Source organism: Xenopus laevis, chromosome 3S (genome assembly GCF_017654675.1).
Source record: "Xenopus laevis strain J_2021 chromosome 3S, Xenopus_laevis_v10.1, whole genome shotgun sequence".
Taxonomy (NCBI): domain Eukaryota; kingdom Metazoa; phylum Chordata; class Amphibia; order Anura; family Pipidae; genus Xenopus; species Xenopus laevis.
Genome location: NC_054376.1, coordinates 127,882,957 through 127,904,066, shown reverse-complemented (window position 1 = coordinate 127,904,066; position 21,110 = coordinate 127,882,957). Strand labels below are relative to the sequence as shown.

The window sequence follows — 21,110 nt, the reverse complement described above, 5'->3', positions numbered from 1 at the left end:
TATTCTTTTTGTAGATCCCATTTTGCTTAAGTGGGTACAAACTGACCAACTGAACAGTTGCCTGAAAGGTCAGATCAGATGTTTGGCCATGAAACCTATCTGAGCAGAAACATTAACTTTGGAGGGATTGTATTCATCTAATGGAGATCGGGAGATCAGGTGAGACTTAATGAAATGTTGTTGATTTGAATGGATATGCTTGTTATAAATATAATTCAGCAGAAAATGGTATTTATTGCAATATATGGACAATATCTGTTTTGTTTAAAGGGGAAGGCATATTTGTAAGAGCTCTGAGTATTGCCTATAGCAGGGGTGTCCAACCTTTTGGCTTCCCTGGGCCACATTTGAAGAAGAAAAATTTTCTGGGGCCGCACATGAGAAACACTTTTGATTTATAAAAATAAAGGAAATACACAGAAATTAACTACAATACCAGCTAGATAACCAGATTGAGCTATACACTGGAATATGGGACAAATATAGAGCAACCTTCTCAGGGTTGCCAGGTCTAATTTTCAAAACCAGCCCAAAACTAGCCAAGTGGCACTTCAAAGGTAGCCCAAAAATAGTTCAATATTTGCAGTAAAAAAAAGTCTAAAAAATAAATGAATGTATGTGAAAATATTCCTTTTTAAAATTTTCACTGTTCTGCTAATTTTCCAACAAAGCAAAATGGTAGGTACAGACTTGACCATCACCAGGGGCGTAACTAAAAGAGGCCCAATTTGTAACTGGCGTATTTTCATAAATTTTTTTATTTCACTACACATATTGTGCTATGTTTGGGCTACTTTTGAAGTTGAATAAACAATTTATTTATAATTCATTTTTCAGTTACAAAGTTTATTCTCTATTTTTGATACTATGAACTGTGAATTTAATTAAGAAGTGATTATTCATTGCAATGCACTTATAAGCTATTAAGTACATTTACCTCATAATTAATTATCTTAAAAAACAAATCAATTGATTATTGGGAATCACAGGGGGCTTGGGAATTAATTTATTTTTAATTCATTTTTAATTCATTTTTGTATTAATTCTAATTTATTGCACTGCTCTTTAATTAACATGATTGAATAAATAAGTTGAGTGAACAAATTGGTTGTCAAATAGATTTAATAGTGAATTAATGCCTTATCCTACAGACCTACACACAGTGAATTTAGTAAAAATAATAATTCCAGAAAATTATGGAATAGGTAAATGGCCCAGGGGTGTTATTGCACAAATCCCTACTTCCAAATTTATCATGTCAAATGCAAAGCACTAAGCCAGACTAAAAGAGTAAAAAATTCTGTACCTGTAAAAATACTGTGCAGGTGTATTGTGCTGAACCAGGGGAGCTGAGGTAATCATAATTGGTTGCTGTGGAGTGCAAGAGTGCCAGACTTGCCAGTAAGCTGCAGGCTGAAGCTAGCCTTTCATTAGGCAGGAGAAGAGCCACATAGTTTTGGGAGTTGCTCTCTCTCTGTGTGCCTTTATCATGCTCCCAGACAAGAGGGGGCAGGGCCCAGCAAAGCCAGGAAATTGGCGCCAAACACTAGCTGCTAGCTAGCAGCCGTTGGGGAGACTGGTGCGGAAAACACAGGCGGTGACGTCATACGCAGAGCGCCGGCGCTGACGTCACACGCAGAGCGCCGGCGGTGATGTCACACGCACCGCGCGCACAGTAGAGAGGCTGCAGCCAGTCCAGCAAAGCTGTGGGGAGAGGAGGCGTGCCTTTGCTCTGACGCGCAAAATGGCAAACAGATTGCTTCCTGCTGGGCCGCACGGATCTCCATTTCGGGCGGCATGCGGCCCGCGGGCCGCGGGTTGGACACCCCTGGCCTATAGGCTTCTTGCAGCAAATATCTTATTGTCCTTAATCAATTAATATGGGTGGGAGGTCCGTTTGTCATTAAATACCACTCACCATTAGAACTTTGTTATCTAAACCAGGGCTGTCCAACTGGAGGCTGAATATGGTCCTGTCCAAGAGATCTGCAGAAGTCTTTGTACATCATCTTTTATATATAATCCGGCAGACAACCATGAAGTATGATTGCCCAACTCTATACGGCATATTAAGGTGGCCATACACGGAGAGATCCGCTCGCTGGCGATGTCGCCAAATGAGCGGATCTCTCCCCGATATCATCAGGCTGATCCGATCATGGGCCCTAGGGCCCGACGTTCGGATCCTAACAAATGGTAATGGGTTGTCGGATCGCGGGACCGCAACAACGAACAGATGCGGCTGCGATCCGATGGGATTTTTAGTCCCATCCGATGAGATCTGGCCACGGAAGCCCATCGGGGGGCCAATAAACTGCCGACTCGGTCTGTTGGTAGCTTTTACCGGCCCGTGTATGGCCACCTTTAGATTGTACTGATTGGAACAATGAAGCTTTTAAAATGATTTCGCTGTGAACAGGATTTGAACCTGTGCAGGGAAACCCCATTGGATTTCAAGTCCAACGCCTTAACCACTCGGCCATCACAGCCCACATGTATCGACTGGTTTATCTTGGCTACAAATCTTTTGAGATAATTGGGGGGGGGGTCATTTAGCAAGAAGAATTCATAGGTAAAATCCAAATTTGACCATTACAATAATCACACATTCTCAGCATTTTTTATGCTTAAAGGATAAGTAAACCTTCAAAATAAGTGAATGCAAAATTGATGAGGGTGCGATTCTACAAACCTTTTGCAATTTACATTCTTTATATATTTTCTTTTAATTCCAAGATATTAAGGGATACATGTACTGTTAATATGAATGAATTATGTTACAACAGCGCCACCTGCTGGTCATTTTCCCACCAGTCTGACCAGCAAGTAGTCAAGGAAGTTGTCAGGAGAAAGAAAGAGGCTGATGTTCTTCTGCTTAGGAAAGATGTGAGAAAGGTTTCTAATTTTATTCCTAAGCAGAAGAACATCAGCCTCTTTCTTTCTCCTGACAACTTCCTTGACTACTTGCTGGTCAGACTGGTGGGAAACTGACCAGCAGGTGGCGCTGTTGTAACAAAATTCATTCATATTAACAGTACATGTATCCCTTAATATCTTGGAATTAAAAGAAAATATATAAAGAATGTAAATAACAAAAGTGCTTAGAATAGCCCCTTATCAATTTTACATTCACTTATTTTCATGGTTTACTTATCCTTTAAGGTGGTCACCATGAAGAAAGGCTATATACTGCAATGAAACATAGCCACACATTAAAACCATACAAACTCAGGAGGATTTTAAAGTATCCAGAGGAACTGCTTAGAGGACCATTAGCTGCTGTGTAGCCATGGGGGCAGCCATTCAAGCACAGGATACACAGTAGATAACCGATACGCTCTGTGGTATGCAATGGGAGTCTTCCAAACTTATCTGTTATCTACTGTGTATCCTGTGCTTGAATGGCTGCCCCCATTGCTACACAGCAGCTTGTTTATATAAACTATAGTAGTACTTATCTGTTATCTACTGTGTATCCTGTGCTTGAATGGCTGCCCCCATGGCTACACAGGCTGTTTGTTTATATAAACTATAGTAGTACTTATCTGTTATCTACTGTGTATCCTGTGCTTGAATGGCTGCCCCCATGGCTACACAGGCTGTTTGTTTATATAAACTATAGTAGTACTTATCTGTTATCTACTGTGTATCCTGTGCTTGAATGGCTGCCCCCATGGCTACACAGGCTGTTTGTTTAGATAAACTATAGTAGTACTTATCTGTTATCTACTGTGTATTCTGTGCTTGAATGGCTGCCCCCATGGCTACACAGCAGCTTGTTTATTTAAACTATAGTAGTACTTATCTGTTATCTACTGTGTATCCTGTGCTTGAATGGCTGCCCCCATGGCTACACAGCAGCTTGTTTATATAAACTATAGTAGTACTTATCTGTTATCTACTGTGTATCCTGTGCTTGAATGGCTGCCCCCATGGCTACACAACAGCTTGTTTATATAAACTATAGTATTACTTATCTGTTATCTACTGTGTATCCTGTGCTTGAATGGCTGCCCCCATGGCTACACAACAGCTTGTTTATATAAACTATAGTATTACTTATCTGTTATCTACTGTGTATCCTGTGCTTGAATGACTGCCCCCATTGCTACACAACAGCTTGTTTATATAAACTATAGTAGTACTTATCTGTTATCTACTATGTATCCTGTGCTTCAATGGCGGCCCCATGGCTACACAGGCTGTTTGTTTATATAAACTATAGTAGAGGTTCTGAAGCAAACACACTCAATAGTAAGTAACAATGATGTGATCATTTAATTCTTATCGCATTTTTCCAGTTTTTTGTCCGGTGTGTAAAAAAGTTTCAGTATCCCAAACTCAGAAGTAACTCCAAGGTTCCGGTCTCAGCCCACTTATCTGTCTATAGCAGTTGCCTTTGGCTTTGGGTGGAACCACTGACCACTAGGGATGTAGCGAACGTCGGAAAAAAAGTTCGCGAACATATTCGCGAACTTGCGTCAAAAATGCGAACGGTTCGCGAACGTCGCGAACCCCATAGACTTCAATGGGAAGGCGAATTTTAAAAGCTAGAAAAGACATTTCTGGCCAGAAAAATGATTTTAAAGTTGTTTAAAGGGTGCAACGACCTGGACAGTGCCATGCCAGAGGGGGATCAAGGGCAAAAATGTTTCTAAAAAATCCATTGTTGACACAGCGCTGCGTTTTGTGCTGTAAAGGGCAGAAATCACACTACATTTCTAAACCTGTGTAATAAAATGCTTTAAAACGTCCGGCGTCTACATGCCAATCAAGTCGTGTAAAGGTTACAGCCTGTTCACACGCAAAGACGAAACGCGGTGCTTACTGCAACGCAAAAAGACGCAAAGAGCTTTAATGAATGATACCGTCAAGTGAGCAAATAATAGTTTTTAATTACTAGTTGAGCTTGTCACCTCCAGGATGTTCGTCCTGTTGGTGGCAATATTTCTGTAGTGGTGTGTTTAGCAGTCACCGTGCTTGTGCGCACGTGCACTGTCAGGCAGAGGTAATTCAATGTACAGTGAAGTGAACCAAAAAACACTGATTCTGCAGTGTGGGCCCAGTTTTGGTCTACTTTATTGATCACCTGCGGTGACCATAAAAGATGCGATTTTGCCACTGTTGCAGAACCCTGAAAAATTAGGCATGTGTACTTTCCTGAAAAATTATGTTTTTTTTGTCGCAGCCACTGAACCAGAAGTCCAGAAACAATATGCCATATAAATGCTGAAAATATTAATTTTTTTTTGTGGCAGCCACTGCAGCACAGAGGCCAGAAAAAATATGCCATATAAATGCAAACAATATTAATTTTTTTTTGTCGCAGCCACTGCAGCACAGAGGCCAGAAAAAATATGCCATATAAATGCAAACAATATTAATTTTTTTTTGTCGCAGCCACTGCAGCACAGAGGCCAGGAAAAATATGCCATATAAATGCTAACAATATAAATTTTTTTTGTCGCAGACACTGAAGCACAGAGGCCAGAAAAAATATGCCATATAAATGCTGAAAATATTCTGTTTTTTTTGGCCGCAGCCACTGAAGCACAGAGGCCAGAAAAAATATGCCATATAAATGCTGAAAATATTCATTTATTTTTGTCGCAGCCACTGAAGCACAGAGGCCGAAACAATATGCCATATAAATGCAGAAAATATTCATTTTTTGTCACAGCCACTGAAGCACAGAGGCCAGAAAAAATATGCCATATAAATGCTGAAAATATTCTGTTTTTTTTGGTCGCAGCCACTGAAGCACAGAGGCCAGAAAAAATATGCCATATAAATGCTGAAAATATTCATTTATTTTTGTCGCAGCCACTGAAGCACAGAGGCCGAAACAATATGCCATATAAATGCTGAAAATATTCATTTTTTTGTCACAGCCACTGAAGCACAGAGGCCAGAAAAAATATGCCATATAAATGCTGAAAATATTCTGTTTTTTTTGGTCGCAGCCACTGAAGCACAGAGGCCAGAAAAAATATGCCATATAAATGCTGAAAATATTCATTTTTTTGTCACAGCCACTGAAGCACAGAGGCCAGAAAAATATGCCATATAAATGCTGAAAATATTCTGTTTTTTTTGGTCGCAGCCACTGCAGCACAGAGGCCAGAAAAAATATGCCATATAAATGCAAACAATATTAATTTTTTTTGTCGCAGCCACTGCAGCACAGAGGCCAGAAAAAATATGCCATATAAATGCTGAAAATATTCATTTTTTTTGTCACAGCCACTGAAGCACAGAGGCCAGAAAAAATATGCCATATAAATGCTGAAAATATTCTGTTTTTTTTGGTCGCAGCCACTGAAGCACAGAGGCCAGAAAAACTCAGGATTTACCTGGATTCAAATTAAACCAGTAGGGTTTGCACCCTAGTTTGTAACGGTGGTGGAGGGAGGAGGACGCTAAAGGACAGCTGTATGTGGAGTCATGAGGCGTGCAGAGAAGGACAGCTGCATGGGGAGTCAGAATCAGAAACTCAGAACAAGTCTTCCGGCGTGCAGTAACCCTCCGAGATCCACCCCTCATTCATTTTAATAAAGGTCAGGTAATCCACACTTTTGTGACCTAGGCGAGTTCTCTTCTCAGTTACAATCCCTCCTGCTGCACTGAAGGTCCTTTCTGAGAGCACACTTGAGGCTGGGCAAGACAAGAGGTTCATGGCAAATTGTGACAGCTCTGGCCACAGATCAAGCCTGCGCACCCAGTAGTCCAGGGGTTCATCGCTCCTCAGAGTGTCGATATCTGCAGTTAATGCCAGGTAGTCCGCTACCTGCCGGTCGAGGCGTTCTTTGAGGGTGGATCCCGAAGGGTTCTGCCGCTGCCTTGGACTGAAAAACATTTGCATGTCTGACGTTACAGAGTGGCCAAAGTGCTTTGTCCTTGCAGGTGCGCTCGTGGCAGGATTACTGGCTAGAGATGTCGCAAACTGTTCGCCGGCGAACTTGTTCGCGCGAACATCGGGTGTTCGCGCTCGCCGGAAGTTCGCGAACGTCGCGCGACGTTCGCCATTTTGGGTTCGCCATTGTTGGCGCTTTTTTTTGCCCTCTCACCCCAGACCAGCAGGTACATGGCAGCCAATCAGGAAGCTCTCCCCTGGACCACTCCCCTTCCCTATAAAAACCGAAGCCCTGCAGCGTTTTTTCACTCTGCCTGTGTGTGCTGAAGAGATAGTGTAGGGAGAGAGCTGCTGCCTGTTAGTGATTTCAGGGACAGTTGAAAGTTTGCTGGCTAGTAATCGTTTTGATACTGCTCTGTTATTGGAGGGACAGAAGTCTGCAGGGGTTTGAGGGACATTTTAGCTTAGGTAGCTTTGCTGGCTAGTAATCTACCTTCTACTGCAGTGCTCTGTATGTAGCTGCAGTGGGCAGCTGTCCTGCTTCTGATCTCATCTGCTGACTGCTGCAATAACAGTAGTCCTTGTAAGGACTGCTTTTATTTATTTTTTTGTTGTTTTACTACTACTACTACTACTACTACTATAAGAGCCCAGTGCTATTAGTCTAGCAGTGTTGGGGAGTGGGACTGGTGTGCTAATCTGCTGCTCCTAGTAGTTCAGCAGCACCAACTTTAATTTTTTTTTTTTAATATTCATTTTTTTTTTATTTTACTTTTTTTTATTTTACTACCGCTGTAGTAGTGTATAAGTTGACCTTTTAGGCATTATTTGCCCTGTAGGCATTATTTGCACACTGTTTTCTTCAACCCGCCATCGAGCTGTGTGACCTTGTTCACATTCTGTCTAAATATCCATAATATTACCGTCTCCAGAAAAAACACCGGAGTCACTTTTTTCAAGCAGCCATAATATATTTTACGTAATCCGTATCCACCGCTGTAGTAGTGTATACGTTGGCCTTGTAGGCATTATTTGCACACTGTTTTCTTCAACCCGCCATCGAGCTGTGTGACCTTGTTCCCATTCTGTCTAAATATCCATAATATTACCGTCTCCAGAAAAAACACCGGAGTCACTTTTTTTGGCAAAAAATGACTATTTTCAGCATTTATGTGGCATATTTTTTCTGGCAACTGTGCTTCAGTGGCTGCAACCAAAAAAACTGGGCAAACAATGTCTACAAGGTCAACGTATGGCGAAAAATTACTATTTTCAGCATTTATATGGCATATTTTTTCTGGCAACTGTGCTTCAGTGGCTGCGTCCAAAAAAACTGGGCAAACAATGTCTACAAGGTCAACGTATGGCGAAAAATGACTATTTTCAGCATTTATATGGCATATTTTTTCTGGCAACTGTGCTTCAGTCGCTGCGTCCAAAAAAACTGGGCAAACAATGCCTACAAGGTCAACGTATGGCAGTTGTTTAAAGAGAACAGTAGATTACTAGCCAGCAAAGCTACCTAAGCTAAAATGTCCCTCAAATCCCTGCAGACTTCTGTCCCTCCAATACAGAGCAGTATCAAGCAGGTTACTAGCCAGCAAACTTACTATCATCTGTCCCTGAAATCACTAACAGCTCTCCCCCTACACTATCTCTTCCAAGCACACACAGGCAGATTTTTCAGATACATTTTTGCCCTTGATCCCCCTCTGGCATGCCACTGTCCAGGTCGTTGCACCCTTTAAACAACTTTAAAATCATTTTTCTGGCCAGAAATGTCTTTTCTAGATGTTAAAGTTCGCCTTCCCATTGAAGTCTATGGGGTTCGCGAACCGTTCGCGAACCGCTCGCATTTTTGCGCAAGTTCGCGAATATGTTCGCGAACTTTTTTTCCGACGTTCGCTACATCCCTATTACTGGCACCTCTGCCCCTGGAATGTTGATGAGTTCCTGAAGTGACATCACCCTTAAAAGCATTGTACAACATGTTTTGCAGGCTGGTTTGTAAATGCAGCATCCTTTCAGACTTGTGGTATGTTGGTAACATTTCTGCCACTTTATGCTTGTACCGAGGGTCTAGTAGAGTCGCGACCCAGTACAGGTCCTTCTCCTTAAGCCTCTTGATACGGGGGTCCTTCAACAGGCATGACAGCATGAAAGACCCCATTCTCACAAGGTTGGATGCAGAGGTATCCATCTCCGCTTCCTCGTTATCAAGGACTGCATCATCCACGGTCTCCTCCCCCCAGCCACGTACAAGACCAGGGGTCCCCAAAAGGTCACCACTAGCCCCCTGGGAAGCCTGCTCCTGTTGGCCCTCCTCCTCCACAAAGCCACCTTCCTCCTCTGACTCCACTTCTGACACCTCTCCCTGCGTTGCAGCAGGTGCCTGGGTTCGTTCTGGTGATTCCGACCAGAAATCGTGCGCTTCCTGCTCCTCGTCACGCTGGTCTACAGCCTCATCTGTCACTCGTCGCACGGCACGCTCCAGGAAGAAAGCAAAGGGTATTAGGTCGCTGATGGTGCCTTCGGTGCGACTGACCATATTTGTAACCTCTTCAAAAGGGCGCATGAGCCTGCAGGCATCGCGCATAAGCACCCAGTAACGGGGGAAAAAAATCCCCAGCTCTGCAGATCCAGTCCTACCACCCAGTTCAAACAGGTATTCGTTGACGGCTCTTTGTTGTTGCAGCAGACGTTCCAACATGAGGAGCGTTGAATTCCAGCGAGTCTGGCTGTCGCAAATCAAACGCCTGACTGGCATGTTGTACCGCTGCTGAATGTCAGCAAGGCATGCCATGGCTGTATAGGAACGTCTGAAATGGGCCGACACCTTCCTGGACTGCCTGAGAACGTCCTGGAATCCTGGGTACTTTGAGACAAAACGTTGTACTATTAAATTCAGAACATGTGCCATGCAGGGCACATGTGTTAAATTGCCTAGTCTCAACGCTGCCAACAGATTGCTTCCGTTGTCACACACCACTTTTCCGATCTTCAGTTGGTGTGGGGTCAGCCACCGATCGGCCTGTGACTGCAGAGATGACAGGAGTACAGATCCGGTATGGTTTTTGCTTTCCAGGCACGTCATCCCCAAGACAGCATGACAACGGCGTACCTGGCACGTCGAATAGCCTAGGGGGAGCTGGGGGTGCACAGGTGTGGAGGAGGAGGAGGACCCAGCAGCAGAGGACGAAGAAGAGGAAGAAGACGAGGTAGAGAGCGAAGGAGGAGTAGAGGTGGTGGCAGAACCGCGTGCAATCCGTGGCGGTGACACCAACTCCACTGTCGTTGTTGAGCCACACATTTCCTGCTTCCCAGCCATGACCAAGTTCACCCAGTGGGCAGTGTAGGTGACATACCTGCCCTGACCATGCTTGGAGGACCATGCGTCAGTAGTCATATGGACCTTTGGCCCAACACTAAGTGACAGAGATGCGGTGACTTGGCTCTGCACATGGTGGTACAGGTGTGGTATTCCCTTTTTTGAAAAAGAATTGCGGCTGGGTACCTTCCACTGCGGTGTCCCAATTGCTACAAATTTGCGGAAGGCCTCAGAGTCCACCAGCTGGTATGGTAAAAGCTGGCGGGCTAAGAGTGCAGACAAGCCAGCTGTCAGACGCCGGGCAAGGGGGTGACTCGCAGACATTGGCTTCTTACGCTCAAACATGGCCCTCACAGAAACTTGGCTGGGGGCAGATGACTGGGAATGGGAACTGGTGGTCAAGGTGGAAGGCGGAGTGGAGGGTGGTTCAGACGGGTCAAGGACAGCAGAGGTAGAGCAGTAAGATGCTGGACCAGAAGGAGGGTGGCTTTTAGTTTGCCTGTTGCCTTTGAAGTGTTGCTCCCAAAGTGCTTTGTGCTTGCCGTTCATGTGCCTTCGCATAGAAGTTGTACCTATGTGGCTGTTGGGCTTCCCAAGACTCAGTTTCTGACTGCACTCATTGCAAATTACAACGCTTTTGTCAGAGGCACACACATTAAAAAAATCCCACACTGCTGACCTTTTTGAGGCTGGCAATCTGGGGGTAAAAGTAGAAGTCGGCGGCGTTGGCGGCAATGGCGGGTGCGTTGGCCGGCTGACCACAGGTGCCGATACATGTTGTTGCCCTACTGTTCCCTGCGAGCTGTCCTCCCTGCTTCTTCTAAGTCTTATTCTCCTCCTGCCTCTCTGACTCTCCGTCTCTCCATCTGAACTATCCTCCTCTTGCTCTCTTCTACTGGGCACCCACAAAACATCAATCTCCTCATCATCATTCTCCTCAGATGCATCAATTTCTTCTAACAGCTCACAGAAGGAAGCAGCAGCGGGGACCTCCTCGTCATCACTCATTATGTCCATCTCTGTTGTGTTCTCTGCCAGAATTAAATCTGGTGTAACGTCCTCATCTCCTTCATCTTCTTCTGCCAATAATGGTTGCGCATCACTCAGTTCAAGAAACTCATGTGAAAATAACTCCTCTGACTCCAGTGAAGAAGGGGCGCCGGTGGTGGAGGAAGTGTTACGTGGGGTGCCCATAGCAGTGGAGGATGAGGATGTTGTGGTAAAGTTAGAAACGGTAGAGGATGGGGGTGTGCTGTGTAAGCCAGTCAACTACCTCTTCAGCATTTTGGGAGTTCAGGGTCATTGCCTTTTTAAAACTGGGCAATTTCCTAGGGCCACAGGATAGCATAGCAGCACGCCCCCTAGTGCCTCTGCGTGGCGGCCTGCCTTTGCCTGGCATTATTTTTAAAACAAAAACAACAACAACTCAGGTGGTGTTTCTGGAGACGGTATTATTATTGATATTTAGACAGAATGTGAACAAGCTCACACAGCTAAGTGGCAGTGGTTTGAAAATGAAGAACACACTGGGCAAATAATGCCTACAAGGTCAACGTATACACTACAGCAGTGGTGGATACGGAATATATTATTGCTGCTTGAAAAACGTCACTCAGGTGGTGTTTCTGGAGACGGTATTATTATTGATATTTAGACAGAATGTGAACAAGCTCACACAGCTAAGTGGCAGTGGTTTGAAAATGAAGAACACACTGGGCAAATAATGCCTACAAGGTCAACGTATACACTACAGCAGTGGTGGATACGGAATATATTATTGCTGCTTGAAAAACGTCACTCAGGTGGTGTTTCTGGAGACGGTATTATTATTGATATTTAGACAGAATGTGAACAAGCTCACAGAGCTAGATGGGAGTGGTTTGAAAATGAAGAACACACTGGGCAAATAATGCCTACAAGGTCAACGTATACACTACAGCAGTGGTGGATACGGAATATATTATTGCTGCTTGAAAAACGTCACTCAGGTGGTGTTTCTGGAGACGGTATTATTATTGATATTTAGACAGAATGTGAACAAGCTCACACAGCTAAGTGGCAGTGGTTTGAAAATGAAGAACACACTGGGCAAATAATGCCTACAAGGTCAACGTATACACTACAGCAGTGGTGGATACGGAATATATTATTGCTGCTTGAAAAACGTCACTCAGGTGGTGTTTCTGGAGACGGTATTATTATTGATATTTAGACAGAATGTGAACAAGCTCACACAGCTAAGTGGCAGTGGTTTGAAAATGAAGAACACACTGGGCAAATAATGCCTACAAGGTCAACGTATACACTACAGCAGTGGTGGATACGGAATATATTATTGCTGCTTGAAAAACGTCACTCAGGTGGTGTTTCTGGAGACGGTATTATTATTGATATTTAGACAGAATGTGAACAAGCTCACACAGCTAAGTGGCAGTGGTTTGAAAATGAAGAACACACTGGGCAAATAATGCCTACAAGGTCAACGTATACACTACAGCAGTGGTGGATACGGAATATATTATTGCTGCTTGAAAAACGTCACTCAGGTGGTGTTTCTGGAGACGGTATTATTATTGATATTTAGACAGAATGTGAACAAGCTCACACAGCTAAGTGGCAGTGGTTTGAAAATGAAGAACACACTGGGCAAATAATGCCTACAAGGTCAACGTATACACTACAGCACTGGTGGATACGGAATATATTATTGCTGCTTGAAAAACGTCACTCAGGTGGTGTTTCTGGAGACGGTATTATTATTGATATTTAGACAGTATGTGAACAAGCTCACACAGCTAAGTGGCAGTGGTTTGAAAATGAAGAACACACTGGGCAAATAATGCCTACAAGGTCAACGTATACACTACAGCAGTGGTGGATACGGAATATATTATTGCTGCTTGAAAAACGTCACTCAGGTGGTGTTTCTGGAGACGGTATTATTATTGATATTTAGACAGAATGTGAACAAGCTCACACAGCTAAGTGGCAGTGGTTTGAAAATGAAGAACACACTGGGCAAATAATGCCTACAAGGTCAACGTATACACTACAGCAGTGGTGGATACGGAATATATTATTGCTGCTTGAAAAACGTCACTCAGGTGGTGTTTCTGGAGACGGTATTATTATTGATATTTAGACAGAATGTGAACAAGCTCACACAGCTAGATGGCCACTGGGCAAATAATGCCTGCAAGTGCACTACTATTGGTGCACTACTATGAAGAACAGCAAACAGCACTGGACACCTTAAAGAACAGTAAGATAAGTAAAATAAAAAAAAAAATTATATGTATATTAAAAAAAAAAAATATTCTCGGGTTGGTGCTGCTGAACTACTAGGAGCAGCACAGTAGCACACCAGTCCCACTCCCCAACACTGCTAGACTAATAGCACTTGGCTGTTAAAGTAGCAAAGTAAAACAACAAAAAAGAAAATAAAAGCAGTCCTTACAAGGACTATTGGGTTATTACAGCAGTCAGCAGATGAGATCAGAAGAGATCAGTGCCCACAGCAGGCAGCTACATACAGAGCACTGCAGTAGAAGGTAGATTACTAGCCAGCAAAGCTACCCTAAAATGTCCCTCAAATCCCTGCAGACTTCTGTCCCTCCAATACAGAGCAGTATCAAGTAGATTACTAGCCAGCAAACTTACTATCAACTGTCCCTCAAATCACTAACAGCTCTCTCCCTACACTAGCTCTTCCAAGCACACACAGGCAGAATGAAAAAACGCTGCAGGGCTTCAGTTTATATATGGAAGGGGAGTGGTCCAGGGGGTGTGGGGGTGGTCCAGGAGGGAGAGCTTCCTGATTGGCTGCCATGTATCTGCTGGTCTGGGGTGAGAGGTAAAAAAAAAGCGCCAGGTAAGGCGAACCCAAAATGGCGAACGTCGCGCGACGTTCGCGAACTTGCGGCGGACGCGAACAGCCGATGTTCGCGCGAACAAGTTCGCCGGCGAACAGTCCGCGACATCCCTACCAGAGAAGGGGCATTGTCATGGGGGCTTCCTTTGCCCCCTCCTATGCCAACCTATATATGGGTTGGTGGGAGCAGTGCCGCGTATATGGATGTGATAACCCCTTTCGCCAACACATTATTTGGTATGGTCGATATATTGATGACCTGTTGTTTATTTGGAGCGGCACCTTGGAATCCATCAAGGGATTCTATACATATTTGAATCACAATCACTATAATCTCCAATTTTCACTGGAGTATCACAAGGAGGAGATTCATTTTTTGGACCTCAAACTCAGAGGAAACAAACACACGGGGAATATTGACACTGAAATATTTAGAAAGTCCACAGCAGGTAACACGATTCTAAGGTCCAACAGCCGCCATCTGAAGCATGTTATAAGAAGTATCCCATACAGTCAGTTTGTAAGATAGAGGAGAAATTGCAGCTCAGGGGAAACCTTAAAGGTACAGATTAATAGCTAGGAAACAGATTATACGATAGAGGTTATTCTAAAGAATTGATCAGGAACTCGTATGAGAAGGCGAGGAAGATTCCTATATTAGAAGAAAAGAAAAAAGCTTGTATCACTACTGGGGAAGTAAGACAACCCTTGATATAAAGACAAGATGAGAAACAAAAGGTTTACTTTGTAACTGAACACAGTGAGGAATTTAAACAGATTTGTAACATTATTAAAAAAACATTAACCGGTTCTAAACAGCGATCTCAGAGATTTTACCCTAAATTGAGATAAAATATGTCCCAAGAAAAGCCCCTACACGAGGCAAAATACTGGCTCCAAGCCAAGTACCCCGTTAAATTCAATGGGAAATGGCTTTCTGTGAAAGGTACCCACAAATGTGGAGCGACGGTTTGCAAAACATGTAAAGTGATTTCCGCGGGCACTGGGTTTAAATCCAACGTCACTGGAAGATCTTTCCTGAATAGAGGTTTTTTAACTGTAATACAAAATGTGTGATCTACTTACTAGAGTGTTGTCATTGTAGCAAACAGTATGTGGGTCAGATGGTTCGAAGTCTTTGTACACATCATCTTTTAACATAATCCGGCCTTCAGCCATGAGGAATAATTACCACACTCTATGCAGAAGGTTAGACTGTACTGATTGGAACAATTAAATCATCTCGCTGTGAACAGGATTTGAACCTGTGCAGGGAAACCCCATTGGATTTCAAGTCCAACGCCTTAACCACTCGGCCATCACAGCCCACATGTATCAAATGGTTTGTCTTGGCCACAAATCTTTTCAGATAATTGGGGGGTCATTTAGCAAGAAGAATTCATAGTAAAATCTAAATTTGACCATTACAGTAATCACTGTATTCTCAGCACTTTTTATGCTTAAAGGATAAGTAAACCTTCAAAATAAGTGAATGCAAAATTGATGAGGGTGCGATTCTAAGAACCATTGTAATTTACATTCTTTATATATTTTCATTCTTTATATATTTTCTTTTAATTCCAAGATATTAAGGGATACATGTACTGTTAATATGAATGAATTTTGTTACAACAGCGCCACCTGCTGGTCAGTTTCCCACCAGTCTGACCAGCAAGTAGTCAAGGAAGTTGTCAGGAGAGAGAAAGAGGCTGATGTTCTTCTGCTTAGGAAAAGAAATAGAAACCTTTCTCACATCTTTCCTAAAGAGGGTAAGTCCTACACACTCTTGGATCTACAGACACATTATTATGATGTAGTTCTCAGAAGAGAGTGTGCAGAGTGGGGTGGAGGTGAGCGAGCTGGTCAGCCAATTAAACTAGGGCATCTGGCCAGCTTGGCTTTGCACTGGTTACAGTAGGGAGGACACGGTGGAGACATTGGTATGTAGTGAAACAGACGTATTTTTTTTGTAGATCCCATTTTGCTTAAGTGGGTACAAACTGACCAACTGAACAGTTGCCTGAAAGGTCAGATCAGATGTTTGGCCATGAAACCTATCTTGGCAGAATAAATAACTTTGGAGGGATTGTATTCATCTGATGGAGATCGGGAGATCTGGAGATCAAGTGAGACTTAATGAAATGCTGTAGATTTTAATGAATATACTTGTTATATATATAATTCTGCAGAAAATTGTATTTATGCAATACATGGACAATATCTGTTTTGTTTAAAGGGGAAGGCATATTTGTAAGAGCTCTGAGTATTGCCTATAAGCTTCTTGCAGCAAATGTCTTTTTGTCCTTAATCAATTAATATGGGTGGGAGGGTCAGTTTGTCATTAAATACCACTCACCATTAGAACTTTGTTATCTAAACCAGGGCTGTCCAACTGGAGGCTGAATATGGTCCTGTCCAAGGGATCTGCAGAAGTCTTTGTATACATCAACTTTTTAATATAATCCGTCAGACAACAATGAAGTATGATTGCCCAACTCTATACGGCATGTTAAGGTGGCCATACACGGAGAGATCCGTTCACTGGTGATGTCACCAAATGAGCGGAACTCTCCCCGATATGCCCACCTTGAGGTGGGCAATATCAGGCTGATCCGATCGTGGGCCCTAGGGCCCGACGATCGGATCCTAACAAATGGTAACGGGCAGGGCCGCCATCAGGGGGGGACAGGGGGGACAAGCGTACCGGGCCCGGGCATGAAGGGGGGCCCGGCAGCGCTGCATTTTTTGAAGATTCGGGCCCCCCTTACGAGCGCCCGAGCCGTACGTCTTGCCTCTTGCGTGCCTAATGCGGAAGTGCCTAAAAGCCGAAGCCGATGCGCCGAAAAGACCCGAAGTCACGGAAAAAGCCGAAGTCACAAAGCGCCGAAAAGACCCGAAGTCATGAAAACAGCCGAAGCCGAAGTCCTGAAGCAGCGCAAAGACCCGAAGTCACAAAAACAGCCGAAATTGAAGTCCTGAAGCGGTGAAAAGACCCGAAGTCACGAAAGGAGGCGAAGTTGAAGTACTGAAGCCACGAGTTCAATCCTACTGAACACCAGTTTGTGTTTTTTTTTTTTTTTTAATCCTCTGGCCACCAATGTATTATTTTAATATTCTTTAGGCCCCTGCCACCAAACTTTTTTTTAAAACTTTTTTTTTGGGCCCCAATTTTTTTTTTAACTCGTAAGGGGCCCCTTGCCACCATTGTACTTTTTTGTTTTTTTTTTTAAAAAAAAATTAATTTTCTTTTTGGTGGCCCCAAATTTTTTTAACTTGTAAGGGGGCCCCTGCCGCAGAAAATTTTTTTTTTTTTTTTCAAATTTTTTTTTGGGGCCCCAATTTGTTTTTAACTTATAAGGGGGCCCCTACCGCCAATGTTTTTTTTTTTTCAAAAAATTTTTTTTTTTTTCAAATTTTTTTTTGGGGCCCCAATTTGTTTTTAATTTGTAAGGGGGCCCCTGCCACCAATTTTTTTTTTTTCAAAAAAAATTAATTATTTTTCAAATTTTTTTTTGGGGCCCCAATTTGTTTTTAACTTATAAGGTTGCCCCTGCCACCAATGTTTGTTTATTTTATAGTTTTTTTTACATTTTTTTTTGTTGGGGCCCCAAGTTTTTTTTAACTTATAAGGGGGCCCCTGCCACCAATGTTTTTTTAAAAAAAGAAAGAAAATATTTTTAATTTTTTTTTTTTTGGGGCCCCAATTTTTTATAAGGGGGCCCTGACCATCAATAGCTTTTTACAACTTGTGTGGGGGGGGGTTTACTTTTTTAGCGCTGATGTCTGTGTGGTCTTTTAACTGCGATGTGGAGTGGGCGGGATATGGGGTGGAGCTTGGTCGTCAGTGTGGGCGGGGCCCAGGGGTCCCCAAAAATTTTGTTGTACGGGGCCCCGTGATTTCTAATGGCGGCCCTGGTAAAGGGTGGTAGGATCGTGGGACTGCATCAACGAACAGATGCGGCTGCGATCCGATTTTTAGTCCCATCCGATGAGATCTGGCCACGGTAGCCAATAAACTACCGACTCGGTCTGTTCGGAGCTTTTACCGGCCCGTGTATGGCCACGTTTAGCCTGCACTGATTGGAACAATGCAGTTTTTAAAATGATTTCGAGGTGAACAGGATTTGAACCTGTGCAGGGAAACCCCATTGGATTTCGACTCCAACGCCTTAACCACTCGGCCATCACAGCCCACATATATCAAATGGTTTATCTTGGCCACAAATCTTTTAAGATAATTGGGGGGGGGTCATTTAGCAAGAAGAATTCATGGGTAAAATCAAAATTTGACCATTACAATAATCACTGTATTCTCAGCATTTTTTATGCTTAAAGGATAAGTAAACCTTCAAAATAAGTGAATGCAAAATTGATGAGGGTGCGATTCTACGAACCTTTTGTAATTTACATTCCTTATATATTTTCTTTTAATTCCAAGATATTAAGGGATACATGTGCTGTTAATATGAATGAATTATGTTACAACAGCGCCACCTGCTGGTCATTTTCCCACCAGTCTGACCAGCAAGTAGTCAAGGAAGTTGTCAGGAGAAAGAAAGAGGCTGCTCTGATGTTCTTCTGCTTAGGAAAAGAATTAGAAACCTTTCTCACATCTTTCCTAAGCAGAAGAACATCAGCCTCTTTCTTTCTCCTGACAACGTCCTTGACTACTTGCTGGTCAGACTGGTGGGAAACTGACCAGCAGGTGGTGCTGTTGTAACAAAATTCATTCATATTAACAGTACATGTATCCCTTAATATCTTGTAATTAAAAGAAAATATATAATGATTGTAAATTACAAAAGTGCTAAGAATAGCCCCTTATCAATTTTACATTCACTTATTTTCATGGTTTACTTATCCTTTAAGGTGGTCACCATAAAGAAAGGCTATATACTGCAATGAAACATTGCCACACATTAAAAACATAAAAACTCAGGAGGATTTTAAAGTATCCTGAGGAACTGCTTAGAGGACCATTACTGATGTGGCACAAGCTGCTGTGTAGCCATGGGGGCAGCCATTCAAGCACAGGATACACAGTAGATAACAGATAAGTTTGGAAGACTCCCATTGCATACTACAGAGCGTATCTGTTATCTACTGTGTATCCTGTGCTTGAATGGCTGCCCCCATGGCTACACAACAGCTTGTTTATATAAACTATAGTAGTACTTATCTGTTATCTACTGTATATCCTGTGCTTGAATGGCTGCCCCCATGGCTACACAGCAGCTTGTTTATATAAACTATAGTAGTACTTATCTGTTATCTACTGTGTATCCTGTGCTTGAATGGCTGCCCCCATGGCTACACAGCAGCTTGTTTATATAAACTATAGTAGTACTTATCTGTTATCTACTGTGTATCCTGTGCTTGAATGGCTGCCCCCATGGCTACACAATAGCTTGTTTATATAAACTATAGTAGTACTAATCTGTTATCTACTGTGTATCCTGTGCTTGAATGGCTGCCCCCATGGCTACACAGCAGCTTGTTTATATAAACTATAGTAGTACTTATCTGTTATCTACTGTGTATCCTGTGCTTGAATGGCTGCCCCCATGGCTACACAGGCTGTTTGTTTATATAAACTATAGTAGTACTTATCTGTTATCTACTGTGTATCCTGTGCTTGAATGGCTGCCCCCATGGCTACACAATAGCTTGTTTATATAAACTATAGTAGTACTAATCTGTTATCTACTGTGTATCCTGTGCTTGAATGGCTGCCCCCATGGCTACACAGCAGCTTGTTTATATAAACTATAGTAGTACTTATCTGTTATCTACTGTGTATCCTGTGCTTGAATGGCTGCCCCCATGGCTACACAGGCTGTTTGTTTATATAAACTATAGTAGTACTTATCTGTTATCTACTGTGTATCCTGTGCTTGAATGGCTGCCCCCATGGCTACACAACAGCTTGTTTATATAAACTATAGTAGTACTTATCTGTTATCTACTGTGTATCCTGTGCTTGAATGGCTGCCCCCATGGTTACACAGGCTGTTTGTTTATATAAACTATAGTAGAGGTTCTGAAGCAAAGACACTCAATAGTAAGTAACAATAATGTGATCATATAATTCTTATTGATGGGGGGAAATCGCATTTTTCCAGTTTTTTGTCCCGTGTGTAAAAAAGTTTCAGTATCCCAAACTCAGAACTAACTCCAAGGTTCCGGTCTCAGCCCACTTATCTGTCTATAGCAGTTGCTTTTGGCTTTGGGAGGAACCACTGACCACACTAGAACTTTGATATCTAAACCAGAGCTCTATACTGAATGTTCGTGGAACAATGAAGCTTTTAAAATCATCTCGCTGTGAACAGGATTTGAACCTGTGCAGGGAAACCCCATTGGATTTCGAGTCCAACACCTTAACCACTCGGCCATCACAGCCCACTTGTGCTGTTTGCCCCATCCTGGCCACCCAAACCTTTTGGGATAATTTGGAGTAATTTAAGAGATAAGATTCTTTATTTGTCACATGTATAGTTATACAAGTACAACATGCAGTGAAACGCATCCTGATCCACTTTTTTAGATAAAATTAAAACATACTAGTTAAATACTTTATTTATCAAGAAGAATATATGGGTAAAATCAGGATTTGACCATTAATCACTGTATTCTCATCACTTTTTATGCTTAAGGTGGTCACCATTATAGAAGGATGACATGTTGGAGACATTGGTATGTAGTTTTTTAGCTAAATGAGAAAGTACCACCAGGATTTGCCTCTGGAGTGACAATATTTTTCTATGTCTATAGATTTTTATATCAAGGTGGCGCTGTGGCTTAGTTGGTTAAAGCGCCTGTCTAGTAAACAGGAAATCCTGAGTTCAAATCTCAGCAGTGCCTTTATTTTCTGATATTATTATTACTTATTTACTACTCTATTTAGATACTGTCCCATCTCAGCCTGTCAGTTACATTTTCTAATACTAACGGACTCCTGCTGCACAAATATGGCCGCCCCCTCATACAGGAACATGGGGCACCAGACACGTAATGTAAAAGCATCGTGCAAATACTTTATGGCAAAGTTATTAGTT

At 42.7% G+C, this 21,110-nt stretch overlaps 5 non-coding genes across 5 annotated transcripts; 1 reads left to right on the top strand and 4 right to left on the bottom strand.

Moving 5' to 3' along the window:
* Positions 1-2,407: 2,407 nt before the first annotated feature.
* Positions 2,408-2,489, bottom strand: trnas-uga. The gene has a single exon. It is a non-coding gene; the product is annotated as a tRNA-Ser (tRNA).
* Positions 2,490-15,296: 12,807 nt separating this feature from the next.
* Positions 15,297-15,378, bottom strand: trnas-uga. The gene has a single exon. It is a non-coding gene; the product is annotated as a tRNA-Ser (tRNA).
* Positions 15,379-18,161: 2,783 nt separating this feature from the next.
* trnas-cga lies at positions 18,162-18,245 on the bottom strand. The gene has a single exon. It is a non-coding gene; the product is annotated as a tRNA-Ser (tRNA).
* A 2,127-nt stretch (positions 18,246-20,372) lies between these two features.
* trnas-cga lies at positions 20,373-20,454 on the bottom strand. Its single transcript has one exon. It is a non-coding gene; the product is annotated as a tRNA-Ser (tRNA).
* A 388-nt stretch (positions 20,455-20,842) lies between these two features.
* trnat-agu lies at positions 20,843-20,916 on the top strand. The gene has a single exon. It is a non-coding gene; the product is annotated as a tRNA-Thr (tRNA).
* The last annotated feature ends 194 nt before the right edge of the window (positions 20,917-21,110 follow it).